Genomic DNA, 17838 nt, shown 5'->3' on the forward strand with positions numbered 1-17838 from the left:
GTGAGCAGCATCGAATCCCTATAATTAGACCACCTCAGGATTTTTAGTAGAGCAAAAGTTGTTGAGGTTAACTGATTTTTATTTCTGGTCTCCCATATCCTTGTGGGGTTAGTACTGTCTAAAGTATAAGATTATTAAAGGAGTAATACATTAATACTCTGGAAATGCTTTTACTTGCCCTTTACTTCATGTGCAGTAGATAGAGTGGCCAGATAAAATACATGATACTCAGTTAAATTTGAATTTCAGATAAAAAATAAATAACTTTTATGTATAGGCATGCCTTGCAATCTTTTTATCTTTTTTTTTTTTTTTAAATTTGCTAAATCTGGCAGCCTTAGTACTGGATGTTATGATGAATCACCAATATCCCCTCTTAACGACCGAGGCACGTATGTCCCCAGTTGCCATGGGTGTTGCCTGCTGTTGGTTCACACCTAAAGTCTTTCCCAGCTATTACCTTTAGCTGAAGGGAGCTGCCTGTTGCCTATGGGAGTTGCCTCCCCTGGGGCATGTTGAATGAAATTACTGATCAGCGAAGGAGAGTGAAGGCCTCGCTTCCTTGCCTCAATTTGGTACAACTCTGAAGGACTGTCTCAGCTTCAGAGACCCCTGTGGAATCAATCAACTGAGGCCTTTATTGTAACTTACCAGCATTCAACTTCTTCTTTCCCCAGAGCTGCAGCCCCTATTCCCTCACAGGTGTTACTGTTGACAGCTTTCTCCAACAAACTCCCTGAACACTCCTCAGAGTCTGTTTCCTGAGGAAGCTGACCCGCTCATTGATCATTTCTCTGGTCCCTAAACAGTACTAACAGACGTACTTGGTAATTGGCAGGACATTCACATTGATTTCTTGGCCTGTGCGGTTGGCAGCTATTGTTGTGGGTGAGGAGGCTCTGAAACTACTGGCCTTGGCCATGAGAGTAAATGAAAATCAGTATTGCATCTGATGGGAAATGGCAGAGATTAGTGCCATTTTGAAAGATCTGAAGTATGGACCAGTTTGGCCACTACAGAAACTTTTCAAATCCTGAACGGTAGTGGACTACTGCCGACTCAGCCAGGGGTAGCATCAATTGCAGCTGATAGAGTGCCCATTTTACCTGTACATTGGTGTTATCTGATCACTCCTGAAGAATAATTATCTCCTTCCTCCTGTCCTCTCTTTCCAAGTTTACATCTTATGTTTTATATATACATACACACATGTAATTTTTCTTATTTGATTATAAGCTTGTTGAGGGACAAATCTTCATCTTACACATATTTGCATTCTCCATGGCATCCAGCACTTTTCCTTAAACTACACACCGGTAGGTACTAAAAATGTGTTGCATTGAGTCTCATTTATATACAAGTATAATTCAATAATGTGTCACTAATCATGTAAGAAATTAGATTTCTATAATGTAATTAGGTACATAATTAACACTCAACAAATATTTAATTACCTTTCAAACATTTAACATGTAAATATAGGCGGTTCTAATTATGTTGCACTGTACTAAGGTAAATAAATCTATTTATATTTTAATCTGATACATAGGAATTCATAAATTTAGAACCTTAATGGAAAAATTGAACTAATCTTTAAATTCTGATCTACAATTTAAATGGAAAAGACATTTTCTTTATCCTATATTGCTTTTAGTAGACAGTAAAGTACTTTGAAGTCAAGGACTTAATAGAGAAAATTATAACCCTATCTTGATATTCTTTTGCTCATTCCACTTGAGGAAAAAAATGATTTACTGTTTATTTCCTTTGGGAACTACTTAATGTACAATGGACCCAAAGTCCAGAGATAATGTAATTAAAGCACCTAGCACAAAGCTATCATACAACAGAACTCTGATTTATTAATGGTAATACCCTCTCACTTTCTTCATTTCACTCAATGCATTCCTGAGCTCTTAAGAGCACTAAAATGGTTTTCTGACCATAATCATTGTAACGTCCAAACTGTTTTTCACTAAAAAGACAAGGATTATAAGTTCTGATCTTATCATTACAATACAGTATTTTGTAACCAAAGTAAAACATATTTTTTTTTTTTTTAAAAAGGAAAAGAAAAAGCTAGAAATTAGGCCTGTACTTTTTCTTCCTAATCTTTTATCTCCAAAAACTGCTACTAGAAGAAGTGAATTCTTCTGGGAGAAACCAAAGCTGGCTTAACAGAGACAGAGGTGGGCTTTGAAGGATGAAAGGGAGTTCTGAAGGCAAAGAAGGGTTGGATCAGTTTTATTCTGGGAATGGCAAATAGGGTGTAGCTAAAGCATTGCGATTGTGTGCATGGGGGTTAAAAGTGACTGGAGATGAAGTTTAAACATTTGCGTGAGGGAAGTCAGATAGTGGAAAACGAATTGATCCTTGAAGTTACTCAGTGCAGTAACTACTATTATGATCTCCATTCTACAGTTAAAGAAACAAACACAAAAGATTTACTTACTCAGGCCACATGATTAGCAAGTGGTAGGACAGGAATTCAAACTATGATGATCTGGGCTTTTAACAACTATATTATAGAATGAAAGATAATACTGAGCCTTGTTTTTTAGGTGACTGAATGGGGCAAGATGACTTTACCTGGAAGACTGGGGCATATTTACTAACTTGATCATAACTATTTAAAAAAGTTGAGAATGTCACATTATGAAGCAATAAGGAATTATAGTTAGTACCCATATCACAATAGTTTTTCAAATGATTTTGCAAACATTTGAAAGATTTTACAGTTAGTAAATTCCCATTAGACAAATTCGTTCTCACAAATAAGAAAGCCTCTCCCACTGGAGACTAGTTTTATTATAACCTCGTGTTTTATTGTTTTAAATTCTTGTCTCTGCTATACCACAAAGTAAGTAATCTTATCATTTCCATATTCCACATGTATTTTCTTTGAAAATGAAAGAACCATTTTTTTTCATTATCATTGGTTGTTAACTTTTGTGCAATTTAGTATTGTTAATGCAGGCTCAATATCAATTGATACGGCAATTCTAAGTCACATTTGGTCCATTGGTAATAATTAATAGAGTTAACTAATTACACAGCATCCATTTGAAATTGTACACTTTCCATGACAAAAATTTTTTATATTTGAGGATGGGAAATGGGCAGAAAGATTAATACTGAAGATTTAAGACTAAAATAGCCAATAGTAAATTTCATTCTCTTTTTGAACTATTTTTGCCACATTTCATAATGAAATGTTCTGTTTTTTCATGAGTATCCTAAGAATAAGACCCAAATAAGAGAATATTCATTTAAAGTCTTTAGTCACGGAATTTACCTTTATTCTTAAAATGAACTCTCAAGTGAGTTATGTATCATTTTCATGTATCTTCATTGTAATTGTTCCACATAATTTTTGTATGTGGCCCACGTCACTTTATTTTGATACACAATTTATTCGTGACATTTTTTCTATTTGAAGTGATAATTTGATAGTTACTTATACTCTGCTTTTACAGTATATTATAAATTTGAAAGATATAAAGTATTTTTCTAAATTTCTTCATGATTTATTAGACCACTTACAAGTAGTTATAGACATGTGTTTGCACGAGTATAGTAACATATATTCTAATGATATATGTGGCTAAGAAATCCTGCAAATTTATGGTTTCATAATTTATGAAACCATAATTTATGCTTATACATTTTGCCTTTCTAGCTTAGGATGTCAATTTTTAGGCAACCAATTTTAGCTAAGAGCCTACCTATATTGTAAATCTCCCTTTATCGTCCTTATAAGTTTGATACTATTTTGTACCTATCAAAGGCACAGTACAGTATTTGGGGTATTTGCTATTTATGTGACTTAAAGACATATCTTCAATATTATTTTATATTACTTTTAAGTGTACAGCATAGTGGTTAGACATTTATATAATTTATGCAGTGATCCCCCTCCATAAGTCTACCTGGCACTATACATAGTTATTACAATATTGACTATATATTACAATATTACAACATTCCCTATACATTATATCCCTGTGACTATTTTGTAACTACCAATTTGTACTTCTCAGTCACTTTACGTTTTTCACCCAGCTCCCCAACCCCCCTCCATTTTGTTCATGAGTCTGTTTCTGTTTTGTTTGTTTATTTTTTTTCTTTATATTCCACATATATATGTGAAGTATAGCCATTTCACTCTGGGTATTTATCTGAAGAAATCTGAAACACTAATTCACAACAATATATGCACCCCTATATTATTTGCAGCAGCATTTACAATAGCTGAGATATGGAAGTAACCTAAGTGCCCATTGATGGATGAGTGGATAAAGAAGATGTGGTAAATACATCTGGAATATTACTCAGCCATAAAAAAATGAAATCTTACCATTTGTGACAACATGAATGGACCTAGAGGGTGCTATACTGAGTGAAATAAGTCAGACAGAAAGAAAAACCACTCTTAATTGTCAACTGCAGTGGCTCTTTGTCCTCAGCCATTTTGAATCCTCTGTTACTTTCGAAACTTTCCACTATGATTCATCTTTCTTCCCTTGGCTTCTTCTCTTCTCAAACATGTCTTCCTTGGTATTTTTTCTATTTTATTTACTGGCCCCCGTTACTCTGCCTGACATGTCTGTATTTTTCCCAAAATTGAAATAGTTTTATTGTTTTAAAAGTTACTAAAATAATATAAATTCAGTTAGAAAAATCCAAGAAATATAAAAAAGTACAAGAAGGAAGAAAAACAAAACAAAACAACAATTCAAAAACCCACCCTCTAGAAATAATGTTATTCTGAACAGAATAATAACAGAAATAATATTATAGACAGAATATTAATTTAATTGTGTGTTGTAAACAGACACATAACGATAACTAAATTACATATAAATGGAATTATGGTACATTTTTATCTTTTAAACTACTCTCTTTCCATTAAAAAAATTAACATATTTCCACATTAATATAGATATTATCTATTTTAATTGTATTCATTACTTCACTGCATGGTTGTACAATACTTTATTTAACCAATCTCTTATCAATGGACATTTTATTTCTCATTTTCTCTTTTAAACAAACCTGCTATGAACATGACTGTATGTGCATCTCTGTGCACTTGTCATTCCTGATATAATTCTCAGCAGGAGAATCACTGGGTCAAGAAGTTATAAAGTTAAATTTTTGATATGTTTTTATACTGTCTTCCAGAATGATTATACTGAAATATTCTGCCATTAACATAATGTGAGAAATTCCATCTACTTCTTTAAACTTTTAACAATTCTCAACTATCTTTTTAAATGTTGGTTTCTCTCCACATGTGTCCTTGATTTTGTTTTGTTTTGTTATTATTCATACCCTCCCTGGTTGATTCACTTCCTAGAAGTTACTTCTACCTATAAGTGCTTTAGGAGTCCATGTGAACTCCAGATGTGTCCTGTGGACCTTCATACATTGAATATACCTAAGGTAGACACACGGAAGAAAATGGATATGACGAAAGTTGAGATCATCTCATACAAATGTTGCTTGAGGAATATGCTAAGGGAATAGTTAGAACATGATTGCTAACTTAAAGTATTTGAAAGATTGTTATATGGAAAATGAAATAGACTATCATTTTATGTTACTCAAAAATAGTAAAATTTTGTATGAGTAGAAAAAGCTATTTAAAGAACTTAATATTAATTTGTTAAAAGTGCCCTATTGGATATGGCTACTTAGAAGTTTTTAGTTTTAGAAATTTTTGGTCAACTTCTTCAACTCTTGTTTAAAATGAGAGGTTTAAGACAGGTGATCCTTTAAAGAATTTTTTAGCTCTAAGTTCTGTGATTTTTTTATTTCATGAAAATGGATACACACAAACAAAAAAGCTGGGGTAGCAATATTTATACCAGAGAAAATAGACTTTAAAACCAGGGCTATAATAAGAGACCAAGAAGGACCCAGTAATCCCACTTCTAAGTATTTATCTGAAGAAACCCAAAATGCTTGAGGGGACCTGTGTATCCATATGTTCACTATAGCATTGTTTACAATGGCCAAGATCTGGAGGCAGCCTGGGTGTCTGTTGATGGAAAAATGGATAAAGAGGAGGTGGTACATATATACGATGAAATATTGCTCGACCATGGAAGGGAATGGTTTCTTGCCATCTGTGGCAGCATGGATGGACCTGGAGGGTATTTTGCTGAGTGGAGTATGTCACAGAGAAAGACAGATGTAATGTGATTTCATTTATCGGGGTTTAGATTTATCAGGGTGATAAATGGGAGGGGCTGGGGGCAGGGTGAAAAAGGTGAAGACATTAAAAGTACAAATTGATAGTCACAAAATAGTCATGGGGATATAAAGTAAAGCATAGGGAATACAGTCAATGATACGGTAATAACTGTGTAGTGCCAGGTGAGTGCTAGACTAGTCAGGGGATCACTTCTTAAATTACATAAATGTTTAGCTACTATGCAGTACACCTAAAGTTAATATAAAATAATATTGAATGTAAAAAAAAAAAAAAAACTAAAGAAAATAAATTTTGTGATCTTTAGGAGAACTTTTTAGAGAATGCTTAAAATGTAAATTCCTTGTTAACCTTGATTAATATTTAAATACTTTGAAGTTTTTCATTTCTCTGACTGACAAGAAAAGTTTATTAGTTTTAAATTTGAAAAGGACAGCTCACTCTGTGTAAATGAAAGGTTTAAAAATGTCCTATAAATTTTTCATGCCTCTTGAAAGCCACACAAACTTATTCTATAACTTTCTTGAAGAAGAAATTTGATGTAGAGTCGACATGGTAAAAAAAAATCAGCAAATGTAAATTTTATTTATTTAATTAAAAAACTCAATTACATTTGACATACAATGTTATATTTGTTTCAGGTGTGCAACATTGTTCTTAGACATTTGTATATCTTATGATCACTCCACTATATCTAGTACTCACCTGCACCATACATAGTTATTACAATGTTATTGACTATATTCCCTATGCTGTACTTTACATCCCTGTGACCAATTTTATAACTGCCAATTTGTACTTCTTAATCTCTTCAACTTTTTCATTCATCTCTCCAATCTCTCTCCCATCTGACAATCATCAATTTATTCTCTGTATCTATGAGTCTGTTTCTGTTTTGTTTGTTTGTTTCTTTTGTTTTTTAAATTCCACATATAAGTGAAATCATGTGGTATTTTTCTTTCTCTGTCTGACCTATGAGTATTTCACTTAGCATAATACCATCTAGGTCTATCCATGTTGTCGCATATGGCAAGATTTATTTATTTAGTTATTTAACATAGTACTTAAGTAGCATTTTATTTTTGATATTTAAATAAAACGTACCCAAGGATGACCCCTAAAAATGTAATATTGTTTTCCATCCTTCATTCTCAAAAATATGGACTAAGTGGAAACATCCATAAACTGTCAAATTGGTGAGAAAATTAATTTTCATTATATATATATATTATACATACACATACATATACATATATATAAACTGAAACAAAGGAAGACTCAACAAGTTGGGATTTTTCCTTGTAGTAAAAATGAAAATTCATCTTATTCACTAAATCTAAAGAGCTCAAGTTTTATCCTAAATTCTTCATGATAGGGAATATATCATATATGCCCAAGTGTGAGTGGAGATTTTCCCTAAAAAAACAAGTCTCTCAGAGAAGAGAGATTCACTTTGTTTTCCAGTCCTTACAAAGTCATTTCATTATTTATTTTCTTTTGCATTAAGTCCTATTTGGAAAAGACATGTGACATTTTAAAATATCTGCAGTGAAGGCTAATTTGAGATACTTTAGAAGTCTGTTGATAAAAAAACAGCAGGAAAAAGGAAAGGAGGGAAAATGCAAAGAATTGATGGAGTTATTTACTAATGCAAAGATGACTTTACCATTCAAAGTATTGTGTAACATTACAAACAAACTTTTATAAGATAATATTTTTAAATGATAGAAAGATCATTAAAAACAAAAATAGTCTGGGAATCTGTCACAGACAAAAGGAGCCTAAAGAGACATGACTAAATGTAACGTGGTATCCTGGATGAGATCCTGGAAGAGAAAAATAACTTACAAGATCTGAATGCAAATAATGGATGTTAGTTAATAATAATAAACCAATATTGGATTATTGTGACAAATGTACCATATGTACCAATTATTAACATATGAAGTTGATAATAGGGGAAACTGGGTGTGGGTTATAGGGGAACTCTGTACTATCTTCACAGTTTTTTGTAGATTAAAAACTCTTCTAAAAAATAAATTTTATTTTAAAAAAGACGAAGTAGCTGATTGTGGAAATCATGAATATGAATATATTAGAAGTATAGAAAAAATAACTATCCTCATGTGAATGGGTGGTTCTGGCTAAGAATAAAATTTCCAATGACATCATCAAATATGAATTTCACCTCAGCTTGAGAGAAGTAAGGCTGTCAACTTTGGATAACTATGTTAGGTGTCTAAGTGACTAGTGATGATAAAGACATTGTCATAGCCTCATGAAGATGCTGAAATAAAATCTTTTCCTGAAATGAGGACATGGGTAAAACTATTCTTCAAGGTTTAAACTTTTATTTTGGTTATTGGGTTCTCAGATTTTTTACATTATTTAAAAAAACTAATTCAATAATCATGAAAGTAGTCTTTGTATGGACCACGAATGGGGAATCAAAGATTCTGATTAATCCAATCGACAAGAAAAATCAAATTTGAATTATTAATTTATATAATATGTAATTTGAAAAATATATATCCATATAAATTAATAATACAAAAGCTTATATAATCAAACTGGCCATAAAGCTTTTTAAACTTGCTCAGTGATAAAATGTTTCACCTTGTATTTAGCTGATCTGTGCTCAAGCATCTTACGGTACTATGTTCAAGCATAATATGCAGTAAGTGCATTCATCACATAGGAACCAAGGTATATTGCAGAAGAAGGAAAAGCAAAAACTAAAAACCAAAAACAAAAGCACCAAGCAACAGCATTCATTCAACAAATGTTTACTGAGCATCTTTGTACTAGATACTATTCTCGGCATTTAGGATACACAAACAAACAAGACTTCTGCCGCCGTGGAGCTTACATTCTAGAAAGGAAAGTCAGCAAACAATAAATATAATAAATAAGTAAACACTGTATGTTATAAGGAGCTATGTGTTATAGGAAAAGAAAAATTAGAACAGAATAAGGGTGATGAGCAGAGTTGTGGTAGGTGGGGGACGCAGGTGAGCAGGTCGCAGTGTTAAGTGGGGCGGTCGGGATAGGCCTCAGAGGAGACATTGGGTCAAAGATCCGAAGTAGGTGAGGGAGTTTTCCGTACAAATGTACGGGGGAAGGGCATCAAATTATCTAGTACTATATTTAGGTTTGTATCCAAATAATTCCTCTAACAAAAGAACAAAAAAGTACAACTTCTATTACCATAATAATATTAAAGCATCTTGCATTTGGATTCAAATATTTCTACAGATCAATACATTCCTTCACACCTTTTTCATTTCATTTTCTAAATTCTCCTCCTCTTGACCCTCGGACAGCCTTCTCCTCAAATCAGCTATTTCCCTGTCTGCGGATGCTGCATACAGTGCCCACTATGTTTGCTCCTGCTCCAGCCGAATGTGGAAGGGGGGCTCATGATCACGCACTCTTTCTTTTTTAACAGCCTAAGTGAAGCACCTTCTCTCCACTGTCTTTTCACTCCATCTATTACAGCCTCTTGCTTGGTATTCTCAGAGACTGTGGCAACGGCCTTAATATGCTCCATCACTGCCTGGGTTTCCCAGAGCTGTGTTTCAAGGTGTCCCAAATCACCATGTACAGCGTTTAACACTGCATTTTGCCTCTTCAGATCCTCTTCTTTAGCCAAATGTAACTCTTTAAATTTGGCTCTCTTTTGATTAAATTCTTGCTCAAGCTTCTACTGTGCATGTAAAAGTCCTGCATTGATTCCCCCCCCCCCCCCCAATTTTGCTACCCATTGCTGAAGAGAAACGTCAGCCTGCGAAGCCACGCAGCTGCTCCATGGCCAGGACACGGGCTTTGGGGAGCCGGGATGGGCGGGGAAGCCACGATCCCGGATCCCAGGGGTGGGGGTGGGGGGAGCTGAGGGGCAGAAAGAGCCTGGACCCAGCTGTGTTGCTGCCCCTGCTAAAGCCGAAGTTGGCCCTGCCAGGGACTCCTGCACAGACGGACCTCTACCACTGATCTCAGCCTCCTCATCCTGACAGCAGGGAAATACACAGTGCCAAGATTTCTTTACTTTTCACGGCTGAGTAATATTTCATTGTATATAGGTACCATATATTCTTTATCTATTCATCTATCAGTGGGTACTTAGGTTGCTTCCATATCTTAGCTGTTGTAAATAATGCTGCAATGAATATAGGGGTGCATATATCTTTTCAATTAGTGTTTTGGATTTCTTCAGATAAATATCCAGAAGTGGAATTGCTGGGTTATAGGTAGTTTTATTTTTAATTTTTCGAAAAACCTTCAGACTGTTTTCCACAGTGGCTGAACCAATCTGCAATCCCACCACCAGTGCACAGGGGTTCCCTTTTCTCCACATCCTTCGCAATACTTGTTTGTTGATTTATTGATGATAGCCGCTCTGATAGGCATGAGGTGACATCTCATTGTGGTTTTAATTTGCATTTCTCTGATGATTAGTGATGTTGAGCATGTTTTTATTGGCCATCTTTGGAGACATGTCTATTTCGATTCTCTTCTCATTTGTTAATTGGATGTGTGTATGTGTGTTACGTTGTGTGAGTTCCTTATATATTTTGGGTATTAACCCCTTATCACTGGGGAATATCTTCTCCCATTCAGTAGATTGTCTTTTTGGTTTGCTGATGTACAAAAACTCTTTAGTTTGATATAGTCACATTTGTTTATTTTTTCCTTTGTTTCCCTTGCCCCAAAAATATTACTGGTAGCAATCTCAAAGAGTTTACTGCCTATATTTTCTTCTGGGAGTTTTATGGTTTCAGGTCTTACATGTAAGCCTTTAATCCCACCTTGAGTTTATTCTTGTATATGGTGTAAGAAACAGATCCAGTTTTTTTTTGTTTTGTTTTTTTTTGCATGTATCTGTCCAGTTTGCACAGCACCATTTATTGAAGAGACTGCCTTTATCACATTCTATATTCTGGACTCCTTTGTCATAGATTAATTAACCATATAAGAGTGAGTTTATTTCTGGGCTCTGTATTCTGTTCCTTTGGTTTATATGTCTGGTTTTTTTATGCCAATATCATGCTGTTTTGATTATTATGGCCTTGTAGAACAATTTGATATCAGGTAGTGTGATACTTCTAGCTTTTTTCTTCTCTCTCAAGGTTGCTTTGGATATTTAGAGTATTTTGAAGTTCCATATAAATTTTAAGGTTATTTGTTTTAGTTCTGTGAAAAATGCCATAGGTATTTTGACAGGAATTGCATTGTATCTGTAGATTGCTTTGGGTACTATGGATATTTTAAAGATGTTAACTTTTCCTATCCATTTTCATGGTATATACTTCCATTTATTTGTTTCTTTCTTCAATGTCTTATGGTTTTCTGAGTATGGGTCTTTTATCTCTTTGGTTAAATTTGGTTAAATATTCGTATATATTTTATTCTTTTTGATGCAATTGTAAATGGAATTGTTTTCTCAATATATCTTTCTGATAGTTTGTTATTGGTGTATAAAAATGGAACTGATTTCTGAATATTAGTTCTGTATCCTACTTTACTGAATTCATTCATTAGTTCTAACAGTTTTTTGGTGGATTCTGTAGGGTTCTCGGTATATAGTTACCATGCCATCTACAAATAATGACAGTTTTACTTCTTCATTTTCAACTCGGATGCCTTTATTTACTTTTCTTGTTTGATTGCTGTGGGTAGGCTTCTCCAGTACTATGTTGAATAAAAGTAATGAAAGTGGACATCCTTGCCTTATTACTGATTTTAAAAAGCTTTCAGCTTTTTAGCATTGAGTATGACGTTAGCTATGGGTTTGTCACATATGACCTTTATTATGTTGAGGTATGTTATCTCTATACCTACTTTGCTGAGAGTTTTTATTACAAATGGATGCTGGATTTTGTCAAACACTTTTTCTGTATCTAATCATATTAGAATTCATTCCTTTATTCAAGAAATGTGGAGGCTTACTATGTTCAAAGACTAAAAAAAACAGCAACACTGCTATTTCAAGACCCAAAGTAATTTAGTTACTATGGTTTGCTCAAGCCAGTGTTACAAACTTTTAAGAAATAGATTTTTGAAAATATGTCACAGTATCTTCCAAACTAGTAAATTTCAAACTATGGCATTTTTGATGAGCAACTTTAGCACTTTCAAGATTTCTATTTTCTGTATGGAATAGTTACAGTCATGCTGCCTTTGTTTTGCAACAATTGCAAATATGGTCCTAAGGTCAGGTGACTATGACCAGTGCCGTTGTTTGCTTTTCTTTCAGCAAAACAACACAAGAAACAAGAGCAGTAGCCTAATAGTATCTCTTTGTCACACACACACACACACACACACACACACACACACACACAGAGTCACTCACACCCTCTTGATCTCTTTTCTTTCTCTCTATTGCTTTTCTGCAGCAGAGAATTTCTTTTGGACTTGGAGTTTTTTAATATATCATGATAAATGATACTTTGTTGTGTTTTCTGACTGTTAGAGTCTCCATGGAATTAAGGATTACATGCTTATTCAGCTTAATGTACTTGACCTTTTCCCCTGATTGACACATCTAAATAAAATGGCTGTAGCAACACAGTAATTATGCATCAGCTGTATTATATTCATTTCATGGAAAAAACACAGTTCTCTTCAAGAGTAGATAGCTTGGCCCATTCCCTGCCAGCTAAATAAAAGAGAGTATTTTATTAGTGTTATTTTAAATCAGAGTAACATTTCTTTCCATCCCCAAATACATCTCTTTCCTTACTGCATTTTGTAAACCCTCAGTATACTATGACCACAGCCACTTCAAGAGTTGTTTCAGTACTGGTACCTCTTATATAATGAAAATATTTACAATAATTCTGGACCTACTCAGCAAGATAGTATCTATAAAATTCACGTATCAAAAATCCAGGATTTGTTAGCAAGATTTGTGCTCAGAAAGCAATGTTAACTTTAATTGAAGTCTTTGTTTTTCTAATGGGGAAATTGTATTTTCCCTCAACTGACATATAGGTAAATTTTGAATACATTTTAGTGTTCTGTGCTTATCTCAAAAATTTTTTTCTCTTAATAACCCCGTTCCATTCTTACTAATGTTTTCAACATATATTCATATTTCAATGATCTGTATTGTTATTACTTTTTTAGTTTTTAATGTAATATAAAGTTAGTTCTTATAGACCATCTGACTAATTTAAAAAATTTTCACTTGAAAGGATTCCTACTTTAAATTTTTGGCCTTTATTTATCGTAAAATAAAAATTATTCCCTATACGATCTTGAAAAATAATTCAGATTAGTTTTAATAATTGTCAAGTCATTTCAGAACAATGACATTTATCATTAAGTTTCTTGAATTCTTTTTCTACTTACATGATATCTACCAGGATGGAAAATTCAATTTTGGATATAAACTTATAGGAAAAGTTTATGGTAATATTAACCTGGAAATGTTATTTGTATACTGTTTTCCACAAGATCCAACATTATTCTCTATTTCCTTAAGCCAGGGTTATTATAGTTGGGATTAGAAAAGTTGTCAATATAAAGATAAGGGGAAGGCAATGAAATGAGATAGGAAAATTTTATTTTGCCTTCATATTCATTTAAGACATTGAAGGAGAGTAGAATGAAGGTGAAAGGGAACTAACAAGTATGAGTGTCTACTGTATAACAGGCATCAGGTTCAACATTTTCTATTTATTATCTCCTATAATCTTTGTAGAGTATCTCCTAAACCCATTGATAAGTTTTTAATATTTATGTTTATTAATTTTGTCCTAAAAGCAAACATAAGGTTTCTGGATCAGAGGCCGACTATTTTATTACTGACAGCAGTAACTATGTTGGTCTCCATGCCCCATTCTTCCCCTTTAGGGTAATGTGATGAGAACCAGCTAGATGGTTATAGACACGGGACAGGAGCCCTAAGATTGTGAATCTGGGAATTTATATAGGAATTGTTATATAGCCAGCTTTTCCTCTCCCGACAGAGGGACAGAAATCTTTCCTCCCTTATGTAACTAAATCTCACGGAAGAGAAGGGAAAGGCCCTGAGTTTAAATCTCTTTGGAATATAAACTAGTAGCTCTGGGGCTTTGTTATCTTTGAGATGTAAACACATAAATCTGGGAGACATGTCTGTGTTTCTTTGAAGATCTCAATTCAGTTAATGTTTAACTTTCAAAGCTTGTCCTTTAACTACGGTTCCAGTGTTCCTCACTTTAGAAGTCTCTAACCATGCAAAGACATGAAAATATTTTCTCTAGGGTTTAATAACCATCAATTGTGGCAGTTTCAGTACTGTTGCTATTAAATTTGTGATCATTAGCTTTGTTTCCATTCTTAATTTTCTTAACATGTTTAGTAGCATAATGCGTTATTATGTCTGTTATCTATATATTTTACTTAAAATATCTCTATTTATATGAAGATTTATAAACTCAATAAAAATTTATTGAGCACCAAGAACTATCAAGCACTGTTCTAAACACTTGGTGGAATACAATAGTGAACAAATCAAAGATCGCTGCTTTTCTTAAATTTAAAAACTTTGGGGAGAAACAAGATATTAAACACTAAACGCAATAGGTAATTTACATGTTATGTAAGTGCTATAGGAAAACTAAAAGTAGAGGAGAAAGAGGGGCACGAAGGGTCAGAGAGAGCAGGATGTAACATGAAGTAGGTATTTACTGTAGGAAGGTGAAATATGAGCAACGACTTCAAGGAGGTGAGGCATTAGCTAAGTAGGAAGAATATTTCAGGCAGTTAAAAAAGACAGTGGGAGGTTCCCAGGGTCGCAGTGAGACTAGCAAGGAGGCCTGTGTGGCAGCAGAAGAGACCATGTCAGGAGCTAACAGGGATGGGGTGCAGGTCACAGGGGGCCTTGTAGAGCATTAGAACAACCTTGGCCTTTACTCTGAGTTAAATGGGGTTACATTAGAAGGTTTAGCTGAGGAATTACATGGTCTGCTTGCATTTCAAGAGGACTACACTGGCTGCTGTGTTTAGAACAGACTGTAGTCTGCTAAAGGTAGACACAGAAAGTCACGTCAGGAGGCTATTGCAATAATGCAGGTTGGGTATGATGTGGCCCTGACCAGAGTGGTGAAGTGAAATGATAAATGGACTAATTCTAAATATATTTTGAAAGTTATCCAACAGATTTCCTGTTGGATGGGTTGTGGGCTTAAGAAAAAGAGGGGGGTCTAAAATGGTTCCCAGGTTCTTGGTCTGAACAACTAGAAAAATGTTTTGTGGTCAACTGAGATGGACAAGATTGTGGGGGAGAGGTTTATTGGAAGGGGTTCGGATGAGGGAGATTGGGAGTTCAGTCCTGATGGTGTTGATTTTAAGATGTCTTTTGGATGAGCAGTGGCGGTGTCAGGTAAGCGGTTGGGTATGCCAGCTTGGAGTTGGAGAAAGAGCTTTGAGCTGGAAATACAAAATTGGCAGCTGCCCACACATAGATGGTAGTAGGGCAGGTTTAGGTTTTATGGGCCTGAAGCTTATGTAATTTTGAAGGTTCTGTAAGAAAAATAATTAAAAATTTGCATATAAATTAGCTATAGAGGTGAATGTTTCTTTACAATGGGATAAATTAGAATAAATACTTATTTGGAAATTGGTAAAAAACACAAAATTATAACATTTGGAGAAATAATGTAGTATTTTTAACTAAGTGCCTGACATATCTCTGTAATACTTTTTCTCCTACATTTTGACCTCTAATGTCAAGCATTTTGAAATATTATCTTCTGTTGAGAATATAGAAAATTAATGCAGTCTTTCCTCTATCATGGTTAATTAAAATTTATTTTTTATTAATGATAGTCTAAAAAGGTTTCTTTCTTCTTTACAATTTATTTACAATTTCATGAAAAATTTCAAGGTGGTCTTGAAATGTAACAAAACTTCTGTCAAGCTTCTTGCATATATGACCTATAAGATTTGGAAGAATTTTCCAGAGACCAACTTTGATTCTATATAATTGAAACCTTGCTTCTTCTCCACTACCCACATACTTCCAATGCTGGGCAGATCATGTTACCTCTGCATATTGTGACACCATTTCAGCCTTGAACCTTTATTTCAGCCTTGAACCTTTAGCTTGGCACAGTAGATACTAGGAGAATTCCTGGAAGCTACTCCAACTTCAGGATAGCTAACAATAACTTACTCAAATATGGAAGTATCTGTGAATCACATAAATATATTCCCAATGTAAATATATCTCCAACTCTGCGTCCTTGTAGTTTCCCAAAATGTCCATGGACACTCAAGTGCTCCCCGTCATGAAGGTATCTTCCATTCACAAATCTTCCAAAAATATATGACCCTAAGAACACAGTGCTAGACCTCTGCTGACATATATAATATACTCACCCATACAAATATCTCATTTGCTTATGCTTTTGCTTTCCCATAAAATGAATTTCTTTATAGCTACTCAGTGTTATGAATATCTACGAATCTTGACTTTTTTTTTAAGTTAAAAGACTTTATATTTTAGAGCAATTTTAGGTTTGCAGAAATTATGCAGAAAGTACAATTATGCTTCCCTTCTCCCTGCACACAGTTTTCTCTATTATTAATATTTTGCATCAGTGCAGTACATTTGTTACAATTGATGAACCAATATTAATAGGTTATTGGTAACTAAAGTCCATAGTTTACATTAGAGTTCATTCTTTGTTTTGTATATTTCTGCATACAAAAATATATAAAACTACATACAGGGTTTTGACAAATGTATTATATTACCTACCCACTCTCACAGTATCATGCAGGATAGTGTCACTTCTCTAAAATGCCCTGTGTTCCACCTGTTCATCCCTATTTCCTCTCCCCAAATCCTGGCAACCTCTGATATTTTTAGTGTTTCTATAGTAGTTTACTTTTTCCAGAATACCATATTGTTGGAATCCTACATAAGTATAGCTTTTTCACTGACTTCTTTCACTTAGCAACATGCATTTTTATTTCCTCTGTCTTTTTATGGTTGATAGGTCCTTTCTTTTTATTGTTGAATGATACTTCATTGTATAGATGTCCCACAGTTTATTCATTCACGTATTAAAAGACATCTTAGTTGTTTCTCACTTTTGACATTTATGAATAAAGCTGCTATAAAAATTTGTGTGCAGGATTTGTGTGGACATTTGTTTTGAACTCATTGGGGCAAATACCTAATGAGTAAATTAAGTATTGAGATTAGAATCTAGACACAGATCTCACACCTTTCACAAAAATTAATTCAAAATGGATCATAGGACCTAATGTAAAACACAAAATTATATAACTCCAAGAAGATAACATAGGAAAAAAATCTAGGTGACCTTGCGTTTAGTGATGATGTTTTAGATATAACATAAAAGCGTAATCCATGAAAGAAAAATTGATAAATTGGACCTCTTTAAAAGTAAAACTTCTTCTTTGTGGAAGACACTGTTACAAGAAGGAAAAGACAAGCCATAGATTTGGAGAATATGCTTGCAAAGGACATATCTGATAAAGGACTGTTATGTAAGATATACAAAGAACTCTTAAAATTCAATAACAACAAGTAAAAACAATCCAATTGCAAAATAAGAAAAGATCTGAACAGACATCTCACTAAAGAAGATATTGAGGTGGTA

At 33.9% G+C, this 17838-nt stretch overlaps 1 protein-coding gene and 1 pseudogene across 16 annotated transcripts in view; one reads left to right on the forward strand and one right to left on the reverse strand.

The window, feature by feature from the left end:
* Window positions 1-17838, forward strand: part of SLC4A10 (solute carrier family 4 member 10) — a 256810-nt gene that overhangs the window by 97847 nt on the left and 141125 nt on the right. The window lies entirely within an intron of this gene.
* On the reverse strand, window positions 7999-14054 carry LOC109445243 (rab GTPase-binding effector protein 1-like; annotated as a pseudogene).

This window comes from Rhinolophus sinicus, chromosome 17 (genome assembly GCF_057876585.1).
Source record: "Rhinolophus sinicus isolate RSI-liver-muscle chromosome 17, RSI-T2T, whole genome shotgun sequence".
In the NCBI taxonomy this organism is placed as follows: domain Eukaryota; kingdom Metazoa; phylum Chordata; class Mammalia; order Chiroptera; family Rhinolophidae; genus Rhinolophus; species Rhinolophus sinicus.